Source organism: Vipera ursinii (genome assembly GCF_947247035.1).
Source record: "Vipera ursinii genome assembly, chromosome: 3".
Lineage (NCBI taxonomy): Eukaryota > Metazoa > Chordata > Lepidosauria > Squamata > Viperidae > Vipera > Vipera ursinii.
This window is the reverse complement of record NC_139516.1, coordinates 78,219,132-78,244,683: the sequence shown is the minus strand read 5'-3', so window position 1 is coordinate 78,244,683 and position 25,552 is coordinate 78,219,132.

Below are 25,552 nucleotides of genomic sequence, written 5' to 3'. Positions count from 1 at the left end.
TTCCTCATTATTGCTTAAATGCCCTTGCCAGTTTAAAGTTATATATTTTATTGTGGGAATTTGCTTCCAAACACCTGCTCATTTTTTTTTAAATCTCAGCATTCTCTTCCATCCAAGGTTATAACTCTCTTTCTTTTCTTCTTCTAGTCTTCAGCCCAATGAATCTTTTTCCCTTACATTGCCCTCCAAGGGATGTACTGATCTGCTTTCTGCATCCAGATGTAGTTTAATTGTTTAACATAAAGACATATGCTGAGATTTAAAAAGAACTCTCCCCAGAACCTAGTATGATAATTATCTACAAATTGAAAACTATATATTATCAACTAGAGATCTTTTTTGTCCTTCAATTAAACCATGCTTAGATGGGCAGGACAGAGTAAACCCTTCCATAATTAAAAAGGTTTAATAATTCATCTTGCACACTGGAATTTCTTCTGTTTTGACACTTGGAGAAAATGGAATGTACAGTTGGAAAAACAATCACTTGAGGTAGGGCAGGGATGGGTAGAAGACATTTATTCCATTTCACAGCATAATTAAATATTCTAAGAAAGCATTACGAAGGCATAATACCCTACACTGAACGATCAAAACACAGAAAGCAGAATCAAATACCTACATATGGTAATGTGTCAACGCTGCTAACATCGAATGTTCTTTCTCTGACAAAAGATGAAGAAGCAGCTATTTCATATTTAAAACTTGTGTGTTACTTTAGAGATAGAATCAGTTGTTGCTGGTGGGGAGGAGGAAGAATGTCTTTCAAGGCTGCTTTGAAATAAGAGAAGATAAGAATTTGGCGGGTTGTCTAACAAAAGGGAAAACTGACCCTTCAAACTAATTGGAGAATGTGATTAATAACAGCAATGAAAAGGAGGAGAATTGTGTTTAATATATTGTACTAAGGGGTGGTGAATTCAGATTCCAGCTTCCCTAGCAAGCTTTGCCAATGTTATAGGGCTCTAATAAAAGACTTTTAAGGTAAACAATTCCTCAGAATTCTTCGAAGAGCTCATTCCGTCGGAAACTTGACATCATGTGTTAAATCCGAAAGAAAAATTAAAGACAATCCTTTATTTGAGAGAGCAAAAAAAGAGAAACACCAATTAGCTTTCGGTAATTATCCAAAAGGGACACGGTGGCTCAGTGGGTTAGGACGCTGAGCTTGTCGATCAGAAGATTGGCAGTTTGGTGGGTCGAATCCCGAGTGCCGCGTAGCAGAGTGAGTGCCTGTTACTCGTCCCAGCTTCTGCCAACCTAGCAGTTCAAAAGCATGTAAAAATGCAAGTAGAAAAATAGGGACCACTATGGTGGGAAGGTAACAGCGTTCCGTGCGCCTTTGGCATCTAGTCATGCTGGCCACATGACCACGGAGACATCCTCGGACAAACGCTGGCTCTTCAGCTTTGAAATGGAGATGAGCACCGGCCCCTAGAGTTGGAAACAACTAGCATGCATGTGCAGGGGAAACTTTACCTTTACCTAATTATCTAAAAGAGAAGACAGGAGATTTTCAAAAACAAAAATTGTGACCTCTTTAGGTGATTCACTAATATGTTTATTTGTTGAGGAAGCAATGGTCAACTCTCTCTCACTTTTTCTTATTATAAAAGGTTTCTACACATTTGCGTTATTCTTGCCAGCACTGCTTGATAGTTGCACTGGAAAAATCATGAACATATATTATGTGACTGATGAAATGAGAAAATATTCCAGATCTGGATTTACTCACAAGGGACTCTATCACATACTGGTTCTTTGATACTTTTACCCAAAGCTAAAAAAAGTACTTTCAGGTGGCCATCTGGATGCAATTTTCTTCCCACTTTCATCATGCCTACTGATAATCCATTATACACACAAACACACATACAAAAAATATAATAAATATAATAAATAAACAGATAGATTACTGTTTCATAGATATGTGTAACATACGGTAAGAACTGATTCACGTAAGTAGACATTTTATTGACCTGGCACAGCTACATGTGAATGGTGGAGCTGTTTGTTAGCTGACACCAAGGTGTAAAATATTAGCTAGATCAATGGCATGAGTGCACTTCTTTTACCCATAGAGTTGTCATTCTCCTGATGGGTAAAAGACAATGAACTGTAGAGATCCTCCTCCATCAAGGGACAGTTTCTGCAACATGTTTAATCTTGTAAAAAGTGGCAATAATGTTTTCCCTACTTTCTCTCTCTTTCTCTGGTAGGGCAGCATTCCCCAACTTTTATAAATGTCAATGCCAAACACCCCCACCCCCGCTGCCTGCCTTGAATTCTATACTCCAGCACACGTAGATTAGAATAACTGATTGAGGATGGCACATATAGAGACTACATAGACTCATAGACCTCTGGTACAAATAATGTGATAATGTGAAAATCACAAACCATCATGATACCAATTGGGTCTTTTGCACATGTTTTTTTTAACATTGCACACATTAGTCTGTAAGTTGTGTGGTTTGTGTTGAGATACTGTGATGCAAGCTTTGTCATCCCTCCTCTCCCTTGCTTTGGGTTGGCTACACAGATATTTAGAATGTGTTTATTTCCATTTTCAAAACAATATGACTCTCTAAGCACAAAATGGTTAAATTAGTATATAGCTGTTAGACTGTTAATGCTTTGGAAGGAGAAGACAAAGCAGACTGAACTTTTCTTGACCATCTCACTTCATTAGATGCTTCTTAGAAATATGTCATTCTTGGTATTTGCAGCTCATTCAAATGTTGTTTCTTTTCCTCTCCCTGCCTCAATTCTTGTGCTGCAGGGTAGGTTTAATTCAGGAAACCTCAATGTTAAAGAGATACATGTGGAGTGAGCAAAATCATGGGATGCTGTGAGAGTATTCTACTGTTCCTGCTTGCTTTTCATTAAAACACAATTTTAATGTAGTGCTTTCTGTTAGGAGTCAGAGGCTTTTAATGTTATAAGGGTTATTCCTCTTTGGTGGCCCCTTTTCTGTAATACAGATTTGTTTTTTGCCCTTACCTCTGGGATAAATGTTGTGGAACATAAGCAGACGTATCTGGAATCATTCTAGTTCCTTTTCTTTCCTTATATGTAAAATAACTTTTTTTGTTGGCCTTCATGTGTCCATCACCCCTGCGTTTTTAATGCAAAGTGAGTTCTTTAATGTCTGAGGTGTATTAAATCCTACACAAAGCTTTATGAATAAAATAAAACATGTCTTTGCATAAATACTGAACTTCAGATTAATATGAACATACATTTGAATTATATTGAATATAAATGCAAAGCTTCCTATTTATAACTTCTTAAGGCTGGCATGTAATCGGATAGCTTGGGTGCTTTGATTGGGAATCCGTGCACTGGGTTTTTTTGAAAAACGTGTCATAAAAGAAAGGATTTCTCAGGCTTTCTTGCTAACCACACTTAATTGAAAATGAAGTAACCATTGGGACTAGGCTTTGCTTAATATTTTAATAGGCACCCCATAACATAAGATTGCCGTAGGAAGAAGTATTGGTAGTCAATTAGTTATCTGATCCAACTCTATTCCAAATATTCTTAAGAACTTCAGAAAGGAAAGAAGTGTTTTCAAAAACAAAAACAACAAAACAAAACATCTATCATCCACGTGTGATCTGCAATATTCTCTCCAGAAAAGAAAACACGAGAACAGGCAGTAAATCTTGTCCATCTTCCTCGTATTGTCTTAGTATAATCCATTGGCTAGCTTAATTTACTATGTGACCGATGTGCTCAGGATCAGCACAAGTCAGAGTAAATACTACAGTATTTTAATAAAGCATTGTAGTCTCATTCCATCATGAAAGTATGTCAGACCAAAGGCACAGATGTTCTATTCTGCTTGAACAGAAATGGGTTTTATAGAAAGTCAGCAATCCCTGGGAGTTATTACTGTTAATCCCATCCTTTCAGCTATGGCTAAGGGTATCTGGATAAAAGCCTAAGAAAAAGAGGAGAGATTTAAGGAAAAAACTAAGGAGAAAAAAGATGGGGCATATAAAAAGGAGGAGACAGAAAGTCATTGGGAGGAAATGTAGCCACTATGAACTTTTTATATTTAACCATCTGGAAAATGTGCAACATCTTCCATAATAATCTTATGGAAGAAGAATCTAATTCATCAGGCAGAGTGTTGATGAACTGGCTCAGTAGCCAGAAGAATGAAAGTATGTAACATGGGAATCCATGGTTTCTTGCCTTTCTTGGTGTATTGCTAAAGAGGATGAAACTGTCTTAAGTAGGACTATATTCGTTATCTTGTAGTTGTTTCTATTCTGTTCTGCACTGGCCAAAAGAGCTCGTTGAGGAGGCATTCTCTGGTTTAATGTTGAAACTTCTGAATGAAAGTTCCATAATTTAATGTACTGAACTCCTTGATCCTATAACTGCCTTGAAGGAGGTGGTGGTTTATTTCCTTCTCAATAAACCACCACTAGACTCAACAATTCTGAGCAATTTTTATCCTATCTCCAACCTTCCCTTCTGTTGAGAAAGTGGTTGGATTTACAGCTGCATAGGGCTTCTTGGATGAAGCAGATTATTTTACTCTTTTCAATAAGTTTCAACCCTATGGTAATGGCACCAGATGCACTAGTTTGTGTTGTTTGACAGAGCTGGGACTGATGTAGTATATCTGTCTTCTAATCTCTCAGCAGCTTTTCACATTATTGATCATGGTATCTTCTTGGAGCAACTATAGATTTGGATGGAGGAGGAATGGTGTTCTGGTAGTTCCCCTCCTTTCTGTATGGTCTTTGTGATACTGAGAACCATTTGGAAGCTTCAATTGGTCAAGAATCTGGCAGTGTAAACAGTTATGGGCAACCATGAGGTGCCCATGTAATACCTTTGCTTATCAGATTTTTTATAGCATTATCTGTCAAGATATACATATTAATTTATTCATGTCGATGGATGACCTCTCTATGGCTGCATGTAAGCCTCATGGGTGAGAATATTGAGTGCTGTGATATTCCACAGACAGGAATTTAGGATTTGACTGCTACTCTTTTGTTACTGTCTTAAAAGCTTCTGGATAGCTTTCTCCAAAACCATCTCCTTGGCTCACTACAGTATGGCAGCTGTCTCAAGGACTGGAAGAAAACACTTTATTGTGGCTGTGAAAAAAACCCATTGGCAACTGTTATCTGTCAACGCTGCTAACATCGAATGTTATTGCTTGACAAGAGATGAAGAAGTAGCTATTTCATATGTTAAACTTGTGCATTGCCTTAGGACTTGTGTATTGCTTTAGTTTAAAGTTGGGAGGAGGGAAGAGTAGGAATGCACTTTCAAGGCCATTTGTCTCTCTAAAGAAGATAAGGCTTTGGCGGTTCTTCTAACGCAGACATGTCAAACACAAGGCCCGGGGGCCGGATCCGGCCCCCGAAGTGGTTTCATGTGGCCCGCGAAACCATCCTGGAAACAGTGAGGGAACGGCCCCCACTGCCTTGGCCCTGGCCCAGAGACCCTCCTTCTGCCAGAGACCCTCAGATCTGTCCCACTCCTGCCCAGGCCCCCATAGGCACCCTTGATGCGAACGATGTAGAGCTGGCCATGCCCACCCAGTAGGCCATACACACTCTAGCCACGCCCACCCGGCCCCTTGAGGGCAACCTCAACACTGATGCGGCCCTCAATGAAATTGAGTTTGACACCCCTGTTCTAACGGAAGGGAAATTGATTCTTTAAATTAATTGGAGAATATGATTAATGACAAAATTAGAAAGGTGGAGAATTGTGTTTTAATATATTGTGCAAAGGGTGGAGATTTCAGATTCCAGCTTCCTTTGAGCAAGCATTTGCCGGTGTATTAGGCTAATAAAAGACTTTTAAGGTAAACAATGCCTCAGAGTCACTTGAAAAGCCCATACGTCAGAAACTTGACATTATCTTGAAGGAAAGTCTGGTGACTGACAATGAATGCAAATTTAGGTAATCAACCTTGGGGGGGTGAGAGAACATGGAATAGCAAATTTGGTGCTGATATAATTTGCTCGTGGATGGGTGCCAACCCTACACCTGGGCAATGGAGGAAGGCATATAAACAGGGAAGAAAAGTAAAATGAAAGGCAAGAAGAAAGCTTTCTGTTGAGTTGGAATCTTAAGTGAAGAATCTTCCTAGGGGATCTTGGGAAAGAGAAAGTGGAATGGAACTCTTGGAGAGTGGAAAACACATGCCATTTTGGAACCCTCCAAATTTGGTAAATATTTTACGTCTGAAAAACAAAACCACTGAACCGATATTGAGAAATCTTGTTTCTAGGTTTATCAGGTTTTGTTTGATGACAGCTGGCACTTCCTCACATAGCAGGCTTTTTAAAACAAGTGGTCTCCCTGACTTACTTGAATCACTTAAGCCTACCCATGATAAAGAAGGAAAAGGATGCTGGCTCTCAAAAGAGAAAGGGAGAAATAAAGGAAAGGTGCAAATGGGTTTGGCATAATGCAGGTTCACTTTTTCTGCCATGGGAAGGAGACATAAGAGCAGAAAAAAGAATTTTTTTGACATGGCTTCTTTTGCTGAATATTGTTTGTTTTTTTATTCAACGGAACTCTGGTTTTCCGAATATAAATTTTCTGCTGAATACAATTGAAACTGAACTGTGTAAATTAAGAACACTCATGGTACAAGGTGGCTGTGTGTGTGATTTGTATTCCTTTTTTTTGGCAGAGATAGTTCTTTTATGGCTTGGTGCCGTCTATTCTAAATGTTATTTTTCAGAAGGGTGGAGAAAGGCTGTTGTTAGGAAGAAACAGCTTATTCAATAGTCTTTTTTCTGCCTTATGGATCCTGCCCCCTTCCATTCTGTTGATGTAGGTATCACATTTCCTGGCCTTGTGCCCAATCCTTTCCCAATATTTCTGGAAGGGAAGCTCAAGGGATTAAGAAAGAGAATGAGCTTTCTATGAGCTTTCTATGGCTGCCTTATACTGCAAATCTCTTTCTGACTTTTTTCTTATTTATGTTTTAGATCTGAAGCATCCTTCTGCCTATAAATGTATTTTTGAGGAGGGAAGGGAGAAAAACACCTGGGGTTGTTGACTATTCTAAAAGCAGAATCCCAGAAATATGACTTAGCTTCATTGTATTCCACTGATTGATTGACTGATGCTGTGCTAGTATGTTATTTTTGACTCCTGGTGACCAATAAATAGATTTTTTTCCATGTCAGTCTGCCCCTAACCTGGTCCTTCAGTTTTTCCAACAGTGCACTCAAAGTTGTTGTAACAATCTAAATGCCAGCTTTGCCTCTATACCTACAAAGATCAGATTTGTTCAAACTGACACTGTAAGGAAGTGAAAATTGGACTTTGAAGAAGCAGGCTAGGAAAACTATTAATGCTTTGGAATGTTGGTGTCTGAGACAACACCTGAAAATACTGTGGATGGGGACTTCTGTTTTGCGCTCGTAGCGCATGGCTGTGTGAGAGCAGACCTCCGCTCCCCATGGCTAATTTCACCCTGTCTGGGGGACCCTAGATGGGTCTGAAGTTGCCCTGGAGAGGTGATCGTGAAGAAGGGGTGTCCTGCTGATCACAAAGCAATAGCAATCACTTTGTTTGATCCAGGGAAAGCCCTCCGAGCCCAACAGGAGAAAGGCTAGCTGCATGCCAGTGTCTAGCCCAAGCTACTGCAGCCGAAGTCCAAGAGCACTAACAAGAACAATGGTGAACAGCGTGCTTGGAACTGGTGAGAGTATTTGATCTTCTCTCCCTTATTTTACAACTAGTTCTTGGGGAAAGATCCCCAAAGCAAACAACCTCCAAAAGTGAGGGGAGGGGATTACATTCCCATTCCCCCATAGACAGAAAATTAACTTTTAAGGAGAAAAGAACTTTATTGAAATTAAATTCAAAATACTATAAGCTGATCAAACTTAGAAACTAAAACAAACTGTTAAGATTATACAGTATTCTAAAGGATTTTGATTGAGCTACATAAAAAAAGAAAAATAATAAGAACTTTTTGTCTGAAAGGGCTGGAAAATAAATATTTGCTGACATCTAGTGGACAGGGAGAGTATAGCATACTAAAGATAAGGCCCAGAAACAAAGAATAACAAATCTGTTCCCATGAACTCTACTAACCTTCAAGAAGATAGTTGTTCTGATTGTGATTTAAATTTATGAACTGTTTAAAAACTTTGATCTATGATAAAGTATTGATAAGGGAAGCTACAGGAAGGATTTAAGCTGGTTAATTATTCTGAACTGACAATTAACTCCTGAAAGAAAAGAATTGTTACAAAACATTGACTTTACTGAAAGTTTGATAACTGGAAATTATAGTGGATTACAAAAATTATATATAACAACAAGAACTATACAAAACTGGACTGTATGGATGTTGAGTTTTGGTTAGCTGGACAAGGCTAACTACAGAGACTATGGCCTTTATGATGGACTATTCAAAAAGGGGAGACAACATGGATATGACACACTCATCAAAAAAATCTATTCCTGAAAGATTTAGCTTGAAAGATCAAAGACCTTTAGAAACAATTCAAGACAAGATAGATACTTTCCAAGATGAAATTTATGTAATGCTACGACAGATACAAATTACAATAGACTTAAACTACGAGAAGATTAAATATAATTTTGATACTTTAAGTGAATATACTTTTAACTTAAATGTACAATCAAAAAACATTCAAAGAATGATGGTAAAGAATGAACAAACAATCAAGACAACAGAATGTTAACTAGAAAAAAATGATTTGACTGGTGAAGTTACAACTGAAGAGAATTATACCTTAATACAAACAAGAAAAAACTTACAATACTTGGAGAACGATAAATATGGAAAAGATACCTTATGCATTAGACGTAAAAACAAAGCTGAGAAGAAAGAAGACTTAATAAATTGGACACTGCTAGGAGAATCATTGTTTGGGAGACAAAAAGCACATATCTTATCTACTATGTATCCTCTACTCCTAACAATAACTACAAAAATACATGAACTGAACAAGTTGAAAATATTAATTTGGAAAACAATTTGGCAAAGGAAGAAGATTAGAGATGGGCTGAAGAGATTGGATTCACCCTACTACATGGAATATTATATAAGTAAACACTGGTTTGAATATGGCTAAATAAATAAATAACTGGTTATAAAGGAACTTTAGAATAAGTGGGATAAGAGATATAAGTAATATAGTATTTTTATAAGATACAAAATGTAAAAATATAAGGATGTTGTAAGTGAAGGAAAAGTTTAAATTTTAAAGACAAATTAAGTTTGAAAAGATTTAGGATTAAAAGATTGAAATATTGAGGGGAAATTAGGCTTAATAAGAATTCTGAAAAAAAAGATATATAGTGTGTCAATGCTGCAAACATTGACATATTTTTGCACTGACAATATATGAGACAGCCTTTTGTTTAAACTGCTTTGCTTTAATCTTGAAGAGAGGGAAACTTCAACGGCTATCTTGAGAAGATAAGATTAGCCATGCACAGAAGGGGAAGTGTAACTTCATATGTAAAACTAATTGGTGAACATGATTTATGATGTGAATTTCACCAAACCTGATTATATTATCTCGGCTATAGCATTTCCGATGAGGGCATTGAAATGGACCCAGCAAAGTGAAAACTATAGTTGAATGGCAGCCCCCAAAGACTCGCAAACAGCTCCAAAGCTTCCTAGGTTTTGCCAATTTCTACCGTCAATTCATTCCTTCTTTTGCCGAGATTGCTCTACCCCTTACAGAACTACTCAAAATGGGCAAGGGAGGGGGAAAATCGCGACCTGGCCAGCCACTAGCATGGACTATGAGTTGTCAGAAAGCTTTTGAGGATTTAAAAAGACTATTTGTGGCTGAACTTGTCCTAAAGCACCCCTGCCCCGGGGAGCCCTTTGTAATTCAAGCAGATGCCAGCAATGTGGCAGTTGGAGCTGTGTTACTACAAAAGAATAAAAGTGGAGTCCTACAACCTTGTGCCTACACCTCTAAAAAATTCACGAAAGGTCAAAGGAGATGGACAGTTTGGGAGAAGGAGGCCTTCGCAATTAGGTGGGGGATATTAAACTGGCGACACTATTTAGAAGGCAGCAAGGTGCCTTTTGAAGTATGGACAGATCACAAAAATTTAGAGGCACTAAAAACTCCCCGCAAATTGTCCCCAAATCAAGTGCGATGGGCACAGTACTTTAACCGTTTTAACTTTACTTTAAAGTACATAAGGTAAAGGTTCCCCTGCACATGCGTGCTAGTTGTTTCTGACTCTAGGGGCCGGTGCTCATCTCCGTTTCAAAGCTGAAGAGACAGCATTTGTCTGAGGATGTTTCCATGGTCATGTGGCCGGCATGACTAGATGCCAAAGGTGCACAGAATGCTGTTAGCTTCCCACCATAGTGGTCCCTATTTTTCTACTTGCATTTTTACATGCTTTCGAACTGCTAGGTTGGCAGAAGCTGGGATGAGTAACAGGCGCTCACTCTGCTACACGGCACTCAGGATTTGACCTGCCAAACTGCAGATCTTCTGATCGACAAGCTCAGCATCCTAACCCACTGAGCCACCACGTGCCCTTTTAAAGTACATATCGTGAAGAAAAAACTTCCTAGCTGATGTGCTATCCCGACTGCCACAGTACAAAAGTGAATGTGAAGAGGTCTATGAGGCAATTATCCCCAGTTCACAACCTGCTGCACAACTCATGCTTCACAGAACCCTTAATCCTGATGACCCGGGAGTGAAGAAGATAAAACAAGAGCTCCTTACTGATCAATGGTTCAAAGATAATCAAACCTCCATAACATGCAGGGAAGGTTTGGCGTACATGGGGGAAAATTGTATCTACCTTAAACCCTCCATCTCAATACTCTCAGACACAGCCATGATGTAAAACAGGCTGGACACTTCAGATATTTAAAAACTCTACACCTCATCCACCAGCAATTTTGGTGGCCGGGGCTAAAACGAGATGTGGAAAACTATGTCAAGAGTTGTACCGTATGTGCCACCATGAAATAAATTCCAGGGAAAACTCCTGGGCTACTGCAGTTGGTAGCAGACCCTTCTCAATGATGGGAAGAAATAGTTATGGACTTTATTGTAGACCTACCCAACAGTAGAGGAAATACTGTCATATGGACTGTGATAGATCTGTTTTCGAAGCAGGCTCACTTTATTACCTGTAAAGGACTCCCATCTGCACAACAACTGACTAAATTGTTCCTGAAACATATCTACCAACTTCATGGTGCCCCTAAACAAATAATCTGAGATAGAGGAGTGCAGTTCACAGCGAAACCTTGAAGGAATTTCCTTAAATTAATTGGATCATCTCAAGGCTTATCATCTGCTTTTCATCCAGTTACCAATGGGGCTGCAGAATCCGCTAACAAAATGGTGGAGCAATACCTCAGATGCTATGTTTCCTACCAACAGACAAACTGGACTCACCTCCATTTTGCCGAGGTGGCCTACAATAATAATTCTGTTCACAGCAGCACTGGCTACATGCCTTTCAGAGTAGCCACAGGAAAAGAGTTCAGCCCAATGCCTGACTATCCTCAGGTGCCCTCTGCTTCCCAGACACTTGATCAATGGATGAAGGGGTGGGAAGAGGTTTGGAGAAACATGAAAACAGCGTTTAAAAAGACTTCTGAGACTTATAAAAAACAAGCTGATAAAAAGAGGGCTCCCCAAAGAACATTCCAAGTGGGGGAAAAGGTTTATCTATCAACTAAATATTTACGTCTCAAATTACCCAGCAAGAAATTGGGATTGAAATTCTTGGGGCCTTTCCCCATTGTGAAAATCATCAACCCGGTCACAGTAAAATTGAAACTCCCCAGACTTTTGGGGAAAAAAATTACCCACTGTTTCATTGTAGCTTATTGAAACCTTTTCGAGCCTCCACTTTAAGACCTTCCCCGAAGAAAGCACCTGGACTCCTCATAGTAGCAGGTCAGACTCATTATGAAGTGAAACATATTCTTGACTTTAGAATCTTTAAGGGAAAATTGCAGTACCTAGTACAATGGAAGGGATACCCATTGTCTGAAGCCATTTGGGTAAAATCTACCAATGTGAAAGCTGACAGACTTATCAAAAAGTTTTATGAGAAACACCCCAAACAAACCAAAAGCCAGCTCCTAACTTGTATTTGTTTACATTACAGGATCGGTTCTTTTTGTAAGGGGGGCCGGATGTCAATGCTTCAAACATTGACGTATTTTTGCACTGACAATATATGAGACAACCTTTTGTTTAAACTGCTTCGCTTTGAATCTTGAAGAGAGGGAAACCTCAACGGCTATCTTGAGAAGATAAGATTAGCCATGCGCAGAAGGGGAAGTGTAACTTCATATGTAAAACTAATTGGTGAACATGATTTATGATGTGTAATTAGGGGAGGGAGATTGTGCTGGATATGATGAATCAAGGGGAGGAGAGGTCAGATTTTGGCATCCCTCCATGAGTGCTGATGTTTTGTTTCATTACTAAGACTTTTTAGATAAATAAAATGCCTGAAATTTGTTTGAATTGTCTCATTTATCAGAACTGTGACATAGTGATTTAACGAATTTCTACAAATAGAAGTGAAATATAATCTGACTAGAAAGATGTTATGGATAGATGTTAAGATAGACAAGTAGTATAGTATTTCTACAATATATGAAGTATGAAAATACTGGGATGATATGTTTAAAGGGAAAATTTAGATATTTAGATGTTAAATACTGGAATTTCAAATATTAGAAATTATATTTGTTTAATGTTATAGAAGGAGAATATCATTGGGCGAAGAGAAGATCTAGGAAATATTTTTACCATTAATATACTATTATAGAAATATAAAAATTAATTACTATTGATTGTTTATTAATTATTATTAATTGTTCATTTTGTTCTAAAAAAATTATGAACCAAGACAACATGCTGTACACCAGGCACTAAGGATGCTATTGTAAAAAACAAATAAAACTTTTTTTAAAAAAAAAGAAGACAAAAAATACTGCGGATGGGCAAGAAAACAGAATATAGAATAACAGAGTTGGAAGGGACCTTGAAGGTTTTCTAGTCCAACACCTTGCTCAAGCAGGAGACCCTATACCATTGTAGACAAGTGAATGTCCAGTCTCTTCTTAAAAGCCTCCAGAGATGTAGCACCCACAACATCTGAAGGCAAACTGTCCCACTGGTTAATTGGTCTCATTGTTAGGAAATTTCTCCTTTAATTCTAGGTTGGTTTTCTCTTTAATTAGTTTCCACCCATTCTTTCTTGTCTTGCCTTCTGGTGCTTTGGAAAAATAGGTTGACCTCCTCTTCTTTGTGGTTGACCTCCTCAAATATTTGAACATTGCTATCATGTCACCCCTAATCCTTTTCACTACTTATGGATTATCAAACAAATCAATGGAGAATTTTCACTAGAGGCACAACTGACCAGGCTCAACTTACCCTATTTCAGACCTATTATGCAAAGATTTAGCTCTCTAGAGAAGTCTCTAATACTAGGAAGTCAAGAGGGGAAGTGGATGGTCTTTAAAGGTGCCATGTCATCTATGGGACATTGTAGTGACAGATTGCTATAGTATCTGTCCCTATAATCACTGTGCAGATGTTATGGCAATGGGCTGAGCAAACTACTAATATTACATACATCAGATTTTCCCATAACAGATTATGTCATTCTCTCCTTACTTTTTATATTTTTTTTCAAATAATGGGGAAAGGTTTTCAATGATTCCCATCTGGCAGTATTGTAGCACCTATGTATATGCCAGTATATGCATCAGTATAAAGAAATTATGTACACAGTACTACTGCTATTTGAGTAGATTCCTTATAGGAGCACATTTAGGAGAATAAGGCAACAGCAATAGTAATATTTGCTTAGGCTGTTACTAAATCCATCTCATTGCATGTCCTCTGAAATGCCTTGAACTTGGTTTCCTCAAAAAGCAGTCCCCATACAGCTTGGCCAAACATGTTTAAACAGTTTTTAATATGTTATGGTTGATTCTTTCAAGAAGACAAAATCCCAGTGTATGTCTATGGCTAAAATAAGTCTTTGGATTGCAGGCAGTACAACCTTTTCAGAATGTGATCATTTATACACACAGTAAGTACTTCTTGGACCATTCAGTAATATTTTTATTACAGATAAATCCATTTGCTTATTTTGAACTTACGAAACTTGGAACTTTGCATTTGAAGAGTTACTTGTTATGGGTTGCAAATATACAAATATATCAAATCTCAGGTGATCTAAATAAAAATTTCAGTATGGTCTATATATTTTATAAGCCTAAGGCATCACTGGGCCAAGAGAAGTTGGAGACCTCAGTAAAGGCACCCTGTCTTTACCTAAATGCGACCATGAAAATGTAGAGATAGAAATTGTGATTTGAAAAGAAAACGGAACGATGACATTGCAGTGTATCATCACAAATCATGGGCTTCTTCTTCTAAAATTTCTCTAAGATCTTAACTGCTTATGGCATTTGAGGCGATATGATGTGGCCTTATTTTGTTCTTAAAATACATTTTTAAAATTCAAGAATATGTCTATGGGTAAATTAACACTGAATGAGTGATTGTTTCATTTTGGAATGAGGTCAAAAGATTTTGTGGTCATAGGCCACATTTAATATTTTTTGGAGATCAGAATGTACAATGTGTGGGACAGTGAGGAGAAGAGGATGGAGATATTTTTACCCTCATTTGTGGGGAAGGGATGACATTTTGGGAGAGTCTTTGCTTTAAATAACCCCAGTAAGCCTATTGTAGGATTTGCAGTACAGTTTAAATGCATCTTCTACCTTACCATGGTAAGAGATTGCATCACTAATTTTCGGGAATAACGCTCAAGAGAAAACTTGGAGGACTGCAAGTTAGCCCTGTGGCCTCAGGTTTACCTATCCTTAGCTTAGTATATTGTATGAACCCATCCATTCTGGTTTATAAAATATAGTTTACAAACCTCAGTAATTGGCATGATATGCTCACCAGGACTACCTGCATATGTAAGCAGGTAAATAGTACATCTGAAATGAAAAAACAAAACACTTTTATTGCTTGCTAACAGTACAGGTTTACCCTTGGTAGGCTATTTTTATTTTTATTTTTCTCCCAGTCAGATGACCTCAGGAAAGTTCTATTCTTTGGCAATTCTAGAAAGAAAAATCTCTTCCAGTACTTCAGAAATATAATAGTTCCTAGGTCAAGTAAGGTAGTAGTCTCCAAGTGAATTTGTTTCCTTCTCAAAATGCTTTAATGCCATATGAAATTCTGGTGATTATAGAATGGAGATTTCAACTCCCCCCCCACACACAATTGTTTCATTTGTGAACAATAAACTGCTTTGAAAACTATGAGGCTGAAAAACAGGATAAAAAGAGTTGACCCAAATCATATGAAATGAACCAAGCATTCTTCAAAATCTTTGGAAAGTGTCCATTTGTATTTTTTTTTCTTTGGGTAAATGAGTAGATAATATATCAATCTGGTGTCTTACAAATGTTGGACTGGGAAGTTTAGTACTTATAGCCCAAGTTATCTTGAAGGCTGCACAGTTGTGGTTGTTGATTGTCTGGTGATTCTTTGGGTAAGTTAGTGGTGTTCAGAGCAAACCACAAAGAAACCAAAATGAAGACAGACATACAGTGGCACCCTGAAACAAATCTTGTTATTACCTGCTTGTTTCCTGATGTCTGATTAAAGTAAGTAATAACTTTTAATGGCATTGTCATTCACCTGTCATCATTTGTCATCCCAACCTCCCATCCTTTCCCCTTGAAGATCTCCACAAGAATTCTGTTTTTGAGGATTTTTGCTTCAGATTAGTTTTCCTTTTCTGCATTCCTGCATAATTTTTCCCATTTTGAGATTAGGACTGGACTACCTGGTTTATGTATTATTGTATTATGTATTACATTATTTGATTTGGCCTTTTAAAATCCATTTTTAAACATTTTCCTCCAGGTACAACAAAATGACCCTAAGTAAAATCCAAACTTAGTTAAAGGAGACTGAGCAAAATCAACAGGACTTCATTTTGACAAACATGAATCTTACTGATTTCAATAGGTCTGCTCTAAGTAAGACTAAGTTTTGATCCAACCTATTCTCTTCAATCAAATAAAACCTCTTTTCAAGCCTTTTATTAAATTCACAGCAAGAGCTACCTTGAACATTCAGTTTTAAAAGAAATATGGCTTAATTTTTTAAAAACAAGCTTTTCTTTCCAAACAAGCTAATATAATTTTCCTTTCAGTTAGAGATTAATGTTAACAATAACATATTGTTCCACAGCTTTCACTAGCTTTCATTAATTATTTTTCTATGGGGAGCAGATTGAATCTGAAAACTACATTAATTTAAAAAAAAAATACAGCTCCAGTAACAGAAGTTAGAAATGGAAAATTCCTTACAGATCATTTAGTACATTTCTTTGCTAATACAGCATTGCTCCCTATGGTATTTTTAAAAAGGCTATTTTTCAGTCCTTTGCCAGGTTTAGTTTGAAATGAGTCATTTCAATTCTTGATCATAGCAACAGAAAATCTGGATATACTGCAGAAGAATAAAAAAATATGTTATTGGGTTAGAAATATATGTTTCTTCAGAATCAGTCTGAAGTCTGCTTTTCGCACCACATTGCAATTTGAAGACACACCTTGCTATGATTGTTATTGTTATCTACATTTGTCTCTAATTACAGGCAGTCTTCATTCATCTTCATTCAGCCATTCAACAACTGTTTGAAGTTACAATGATGCTAAATGAGGGGACTTATGATTGTTCCTCATAGTTGTGGCCATCACAGCATCCACATGGTCATGTGGTTGTGATCTGGACACTTGGCAATCAGCTTCCAATTACAACAGTTGCAGTATCCTGTGATCACATGATCACCCTTTTGATTTACTGCAAAAGTTGCATCATATGCTTGAGAAGAACTCCCAACTACTTCTGGGAAAAGCTGTTCAGAAGTTTCATGCTTTGAATCCTACCAAAATGTTAGTGTCTCAGTTTAATATCATAACATTCACATTTGAATAACATTGAAAATAATTTTTGTTTTGGTCTTGCTTTCAGATTTGTCCTGGTTTCACCCATTTTTGGGGGAGTGCGGCTAATAGAACTTCATTCAGAGGCCAGACAGAGTTGCTGGCTGGAAAAATGTTGTATAGTATGGTTGGTTTCTTGCCATATAAGCTTTTTCTATAGAGAAAAATGAACCTTCAGGAATTAGATGGGGATCAATATGCTCCTCAGTCCTCAAATCAATGAATGGATGTTTTGTTACAAGAAATTATTTTTATACGTGGCTGTTGTATACTTTATGCATGCCCCTTTTATGTAACTCAACATCCATTTTTGCATTTCCTTTCATCGTAGTCTTGTCTTCCTCTGAGATGGACATCTTATTTGGCTCTTTGCTACCTTCTAGTCTATCTGCTACCAAACCCTGCTCACAATTCTAACTTTGGAGGAAACTGCTTATTGTAGAGTTATGTCTTGAATAATCTGACAAATACTGTCCATTCAGCATAAGTGTAATATTTGCTCTAGATATCATATGTAATAGGATTGCAGAGAATGAAAATGAAGCTCATTACACTCTTCCAGTTGTTGGCTGTAAAAGTTAATAAGGAATTAAGATTTTATAACATGTTTTATTTTTTAATAATTAACACATGGAGATATAAGAAAAAGGCTATAATTATAATAATGGTTGTTGTACCTGGACATTTTGCTGAGGCAAGCACGTACAAAAAAAAACCCCACTTTGTCTTGCGGCAAAGCTGTGAACTACTTAGTGTAATGTGCTGCTAGCTCATTTTGTAAGTAATAACGAAGTATTTATAAATAGAAATCTGAAATAAAATACTACCATATGCTGCAAGCAGTAATCAGGTGCTTGCCCGTGGCAGAGTAAAAGGCCTGTAGAGTTTCAACTCCCACTTGATCATTTTTGAAAGAAGGATATATCCATATAATATGTTATCAAGGACCTGAGTTTTCAGTTCTTAGTGGGGGGAAGAGACAAAGACATTAGTTATACAATTAAAAGCTGCTCCCAAACTATGAAACTTCATTCAGATTTGGTATCTGTGAATTATTTATCCCCATTTAATTTTTAATAAATGTCCACACACACTGAATAAAAATTCCACTTTTGAGAGAGATACATGGTTCCTGTTCCAGGATTATGTGCAATTATTTCCCAATTATAGTGTACCCTAGGCCTTGTATATTATTCACATGGGTTATTATATTTTTTGCTTTAAACAAAATCAGCACATATGATGCTGTAATTTTCAAGCGACATGGTAATAGCATTTAATTTTGGAAAACAAATGTTGGTCTTCTCAGACAGAATGCATGGGCATGGCCCTTCAGAGTTGAAATGGCGCTGATTGGCCTATGGAAAAAAAACCATCAAAAACTCACCCACTCCAACCAAGATGTGTAGCATAAAAGGAGAAAAAAAACTTTGAAAAAAAGATCCTTTTCCCCCCCCTCATAGAAAGGGGAAACACAAGCTATCTGCAGGTGTTATTTCTCTTATCAAGAAATGGGACCAGCTGAAGCTTTTCCTAAAGGGATTTCATAGCATCACAACCCCAAGACAGATATAATGTAAACCAGGGGTATCAAACTTGCAACATCATGTGACGTGTCACGATGAATCACAACTTTTTTTCCATTGCCAGCAATGGGAGTGGGCACGGTTTTGGTATGACGCATCTGGCCCGCGGGCTGGCAGTTTGACACCCCTGATGTAAACCCTGTCCTCATGACTGTTACTTTGACACAGTGATGGCTAGATGATTCTAGAAGAAGCTCCACATGCCTAGTGACGTCTGTGTGGTTTTTGTTCTCCTGACTAAGGGAGCCTACTAGGTAAACAGCCCTTTATCTCTGCACCTCAGGGCAAATTCTAAAGGGAAAATTGCATCATTGCTTGTCCTGAAGAGAAGCCTACCAATAGTTATTATATCGGTAACAAGTAAACTTCCAAATTCAGCACTAGCGTATCCAGTACCTAAGTACCAATTTTGGGGAATAAATACAGGAGATGTCTATTACTTTTCTGCCCTTCTCCTTGGCTTCTTTATTTATTTCAGGAAAGGGTTACCTTCTGATTTCAAATTCAGCAGAACTCCATTTAGGCTCTTATGCTCACGTGACATACATCTCCATTGCATTCAGAGAATAACACTCCAAGACAAATGTATAACTTGCTTTGCATTTAAGATTTATTGGGTATTAAACATCCCAATTTCACTGACTTTTATGTTGGCCTTTCATTTCCAGGAGGACTAGATAAATCTATCCCAGAGACCAGAGTTGGCTCACAGACCTGCCTATTGTCCGTTCTTGGTATAAACTGTTCAGTTGCAACTAAATCTAATTTCATAGGATGAGGTTGAAGAGCTAACTTAATTGGAATCCTCTCTCTGCATGTGTAGTCTCTCTGGTTATGTAGCTTCTGAATGCTCCTCTATACATAGTCTTAAACATAAAACTGAGCAATAAGAATTAAAACTATAGTGAGGCTAAATGTGTTAGAAGTAAATATATTTTGTTGTTTTATAATTTGGAACTTTATTGGCATTCTCTTGTTTTTATTAGACAAGATTCTGCATGACTTCAATTGTCTCTGTCTTCTTAAAAGAGAAATGAATGCCTGGAGAAATTAATGGAGCAATACCAAAAGGGAGAAAAAAAGCCAAGAAATCACTGTATTTTCCCAGAAATAATGAGACAAAGCAACCATCCAGAACTGTTTTTGACTATGAAAACTATTCAGAGTGGTAGGAGTCACAAGAAATGGCAGCAGAATGAAATCAATAAGACATATTTACAAAACTCAGAGCAGTTTAGAGATTAATAGCCTTTCAAGTTGATTTGATATATTTTCAGTGATATAATTTCTGGTGAAGTTTATTAGGGCTATTGTACCTATTCATTGCATTTTGGTACAGCAAACACACTAATGTGTAAGTTCAAGCAACATCGTGAGCTCAACAAAATATTTAAATTAATGGAAAAAATCTGGGCAAGTAGGATCTCTTGGGCATAAAACAAAAAGAAGGCAATATTAGTAGATATTACTCCAGAAATGATTCAAGGAAATCCTCTTTCTCCCAAAATTTGCTCCTAATGACAGTGGCCAAATCAACATCTATCAGTCCAATAATTTTAATTCCTCCTTAAGAATTCTGTGCACTTTGATTTCCTACTTAATTTTCATGATAGCCTATAACCTGCCTAACCAACATGGTGCTCCTAAGGTTCCATTTCCACATCAAAATTATTTAAATTAAATACATAAGGTTTTTTTAGAATTAATTACATGGAAAGCAAGTATTGTATGTCTCTGTGTGTGTATGTATGTGTGTATATATATATACATCAACACCTTTTAGCAATCTAAAATTTACACAAATATGAGCTGTCACTGTTGTTGTGACTAGTGCCTGTTGATGGCCTTCGGTTAGGCTGAAACAGGAAATAAAGATTTATCCCATGTTTGGGGCCTAGCAAGGTAATCTAAATAGTTAACAAGTATATATATATATATAACTTGCCCCTTACTGTGATTTGGGAGCTATGAAATTTGAAGTACATAGTGTGCATGTGTAGTCTGGTCTCAATATAGCCTTACTATAGCATTAGGTGATGTAGACTATTCAAAATAGAGGTATTCTTATGAGAAACTATTCACATACTTCTATTACTGGAAGAAACCCTGCTTAATTACTGTTGGTACCTATGTGAAAATGAATCTCCTTTCTGAACCCCTTCATTAACACCTTCATTAATTACTGTTGGTACCTATGTGAAAATGAATCACCTTTCTGAACCCCTTCATTAACACCTTCTTTTCTTCTTGCATTTTAGAAACAATGGAAAAGTTGCCCTGTTCAATGGCCAGTTATAACCTTCTATGGATATATATATCTCAGAAGGGTATGGCTGACTGATGAAGACTAAAGAGTCAGAAATGCATCTCAGTCTCCTTTAATTCTTTGTTAGTAATAGGGGTTCAGAAAGGTGATTCATTTTCACATAGGTACCAACAGTAATTAAGCAGGGTTTCTTCCAGTAATAGAAGTATGTGAATAGTTTCTCATAAGAATACCTTTATTTTGAATAGTCTACATCACCTAATGCTATAGTAAGGCTATATTGAGACCAGACTACACATGCACACTATGTACTTCAAATTTCATAGCTCCCAAATCACAGTAAGGGGCCAGTTTGCATGTAGGAGCTCTTTTAAGCTAAGATGGAATTAAAAACATGCTCCCCTAATTTAGCATTTTCCAAAAATAGTAGGATTAATTCTAAGACTTTTGCAATTTTGATGAAGGAAAGATGACTTTAAATTTGCCATCATGTTAGGAATCCCCACAATTTCACACAGCCAGTGTTAAAAAAGAAAATTATATTTGTAGCTCCATTGTAGCAGCTGATATTCAATAGTTTATTTTATTTTTTTAGAGATGAGGAAGATTAGAACAACTGCAAATGAACCTGAGCTGCAACCTGGGTGTGAAATCCTACTTGTTGTAATGTAGTCTTCTCACTCATTGTTCTTTCTTTCATTAAATATTCTCTTAGATTCTTTTTGCAATATATATATATTGCTTTCACCTGTAATTTCCCTGGCAAGAAAATAAAGTTTGACATTAAAGAGATTTTAATGAAATTCTGCACCATCCTTGAAAACTTCAATCAAGGCAAGATTATTCAACCAGTTTTGCAAATCCTTAAAGCTGCTGTTTCTTTCTCTTCTTTGCCTCCCTCTTCCTGGATGCTGATTGGAAGGAGAATTAGAACAGACAAAAGAAAGAACTTCTTCACATAGCAGGTAATTAACCTTGGAATTCATTACCACAAGGCATGGTGATCGCCACTAGCTTGGATGGCTTTAAAAGAAGCTTGCAGAAGCTGATGGAGAACAGATCTATCAAGGGCTACCAATTTCAGGACTCTATATTACTTTCAGATTTGGGGCAATGTTATCTCTGGGTTGGGTACCCCCACCCCCACCCCCATCAAAGCAGTTGCATATGCTAAGATCTCCATCCCCTACTTATGAGAACCGCATAAGCATCTTATTGAGCATAGTGAAAAACAAAACAGGCTCTTTTTCCCCAAGAAGGGTCTTCTTATATTCTATCTATTGCCATGTGCACGTGCAGACTTACACATGCATGTATACATGGATAAAAATATGTATGTGCATATGGATGGATATATATGCATGCAATATAATATGTGCTGAAATACATTAAAAGGTAAAGGTAAAGTTTCCCCCGCACATGCGTGCTAGTCGTTTCCAACTCTAGGGGCCGGTGCTCATCTCTGTTTCAAAGCCGAAGAGCCAGCGTTTGTCCGAGGACGTCTCCGTGGTCATGTGGCCAGCATGACTAGATGCCAAAGGCGCATGGAATGCTGTTACCTTCCCACCGTAGTGGTCTCTATTTTTCTACTTGCATTTTTATGTGCTTTTGAACTGCTAGGTTGGCAGAAGCTGGGACAAGTAACAGGCACTCACACTGTTATGTGGCACTCGGGATTCGACCCGCCAAACTGCTGACCATCTGATCGACAAGCTCAGCATCCTAACCCAATGAGCAACCGCATCCCTTGAAATACATTAGCACTGTTTAATTGTGGATAGTGCATGAACATGAAGTCCTTGACTTACAACCATAATGAAGCCTTGTAGCCATATGTAATAACAGTCATGAAATGGAACAGTCATGTGACTGACCTGATTTTTTGTGGTAGTTGTTAAGCAGAGATGGTCATTAAGTGAACCAATGATTTGCTATCGTTACAGTTTTTTTAAATCCCATTTATATCCCGCCCTTCTCTGAAGACTCAGGGCGGCTTACAATCTAAGAAGCACAAATCAAAGTGCTTAGCAATAGCCTTCATTCTATGTATATGCCTGCTTATTAGGGCTTTCGCCCCCTCCCAAGCGGCATTATTACAAAGTCAGCTTATTGCCCCCAACAATCTGGGTCCTCATTTTACCTAACTTGGAAGGATGGAAGGCTGAGTCAACCTTGAGCCTGGTGGGACTCGAACCTGCACTAATTGCAGGCAGCTGGTGTTACTTAAGGAGGCATTAGCCCACTGCTCCACCAAGTTTCATAAAAAAAACATAGTGTAGGTAAAGAAGTGCTTTTTTTTGCAAAACAGTCATAACAGGCAAATCATGTGACTGCAGGACACTGCAAACAGCTGTAAATGTGATCATGTTGCCAGGCACACAAAGTTTGGCCATGCAACTACAAAGGAAGCCCTGACTGTCAGACCTTTGAATCCCTGTTTTAAGTCCCTTTTTTGGAGTTTATCATAACATGAATGGTCAGTAAGTGACCAGTTATAACTTGAGGACTACCTGAAATTTCTGATAAACAACATAATTACAGGCCTATGTAGCCAAATTGGAAAAGGATAAATGTCAGCTCTCTGAAAACTGAAAGAATAATTTAGTATTAAAGGCATTATCCAATAGCAGTTTATTTTTAACCACAATAAATATATTGTTTTTTGTTAGATGATGAAGTTATCCATTCAGTTGTGTCCAATTCTTGACAATTCTATGGGCCAGATCTCCCCACATCCTCTGATCTTCCACTATTATTTTGAGTTTTTCTATGCTCTGGCTGCTGTCAGCTTTGATGATGTCCAGCCACTGTGTTCTTTGACAACTTGGTCTCCTTCTACCACTAACTTTTCCAAATGTAATTGCTTTCTGCAGTGAATTCCCCCGCATGATGTGGTCAAAGTAAGTGAGATGTTGCTTTGTGATTTTACCTTCTAGTAATATCTTTAGTACTTGTTTGTTAGTCTCCTTTGCTATCCAAGGATTAGTTAGATCTACCATACTATCATAGCAATAGCAATAGGATTTAGACTTATATACCGCTTCACAGTGCTTAATAGCCCTCTCTAAGCAGTTTACAAAGTCATCATATTGCCCCAAACAATCTGGGTCCTCATTTTACTGACCTTGGAAGGATGGAAGGTTGATTCAACCTTGAGCTGATGAGAATCGAACTGCTGAACTGCAAGCAGCTGGCAGTCAGTTGAAGTAGCCTGCAGTACTGCATTCTAACCACTGCGCCACCATGGCTCATAGATAGGGTATTATTAGAAATTCAGATGACAGATGGGAGGATTTGTATTACTTTAAAATCTAGCAATTGTCCATAGTTTTCCATGTCAGATATAGTAGTTCTAGTCAGAAATAAATGTGTGAATATGATACAAATGGCTATAGCTACATAAGTATATTTTGCCAATGTTGTTAGTGTTTTTCTGTGAAATGTCAACTACATTGATTGGAATACTCTTAGAGTACCATATCTCCAAGAACAATATCTTTGAATAAACTGTAGATTTGATTTTTAAAGTCAGGGTTTTATCTTTAGTTTCTACATTTTCTTAGTATCACATAAGTAAGATGCTCTCTGGTTGAAAACCTGCTTCAGAGTGGGGGTGTGTTTGGCTTTTATTCCCCCCATCTGCTGGGTGGTTGCAGCAGTTTTTGATCACTTCACATGACCCTGGGACACTGTGACCATCATAAATATGAATCAGTTGCCAAGCATCTCAATGTAAATCACAAGACCCTGGAGATGCTGCAACATTCCAGCTGATCGGCACTTCTTCTGAGTTCAGCAGAAGGGCCAGGATCAGTGCTGAACTCCAGCTGGAGCCTGGCGCTGATCCTGGCACTTCTGCTGAGCCCTGACAGCCCTGCAGCTCCAGCCATCTCTTGCTCAGGCTTCTGTGGTGCTGCCACCGGTTCAGCTCATTCCCCTCCCCTGCTACCACTTTTCTAGGATGGTTGTGTACCACCTGCCAGGTGCCAATGTACCACAGGAGATACCCATACCACTGGTTGAAAAGCCCTACAATATGAGAATAATAGCTGACTTCCAAAAATGAGTTTTGTAATAGAATCATAGAGTTGGAAGGAGCCACTGTAAGCACTTGAATCATATTTTCTTTTTTTTAAAGTATTCACATATCACATTTATACTCAATATAAACTGATCCATATTTAAACAATCTCCTTCAAGTCACATTTCAGTCCTGGTCCATGCAGCTTTCTTCACAACAGTATGTAATAGTTTGCCATTTTGCCATTGGCTCTTTGCAACATCTCTCTTTTAATTTATTTCCCAGCCCAACCTACAGATACAAGATTTCTTCATGTGTCACATGCATGTACTTATTAGGTACAGATAATTTCTGATGACCTTGGTAATCCCACCTGGTTGATGATGCATATTTACTACAAAACATGAACTTCCCATATGAAAGAAAAAAAAGCATGAAGCAACATATAAACAAATCTTTAATTTCACAATATATAGACAGATTTAACCATAGTTTCAATTGGGGAAATGTGACCATACTAGACCAAGCTTGTGTGTTTTCTTGCAGATGCTTCATTATCCAAACTAGGTAACATCATCACTGCTAGTAAGGAGTGCAGTTTGCTGTCAGCTTTATATTCTGGTGTCTTGCCTGTC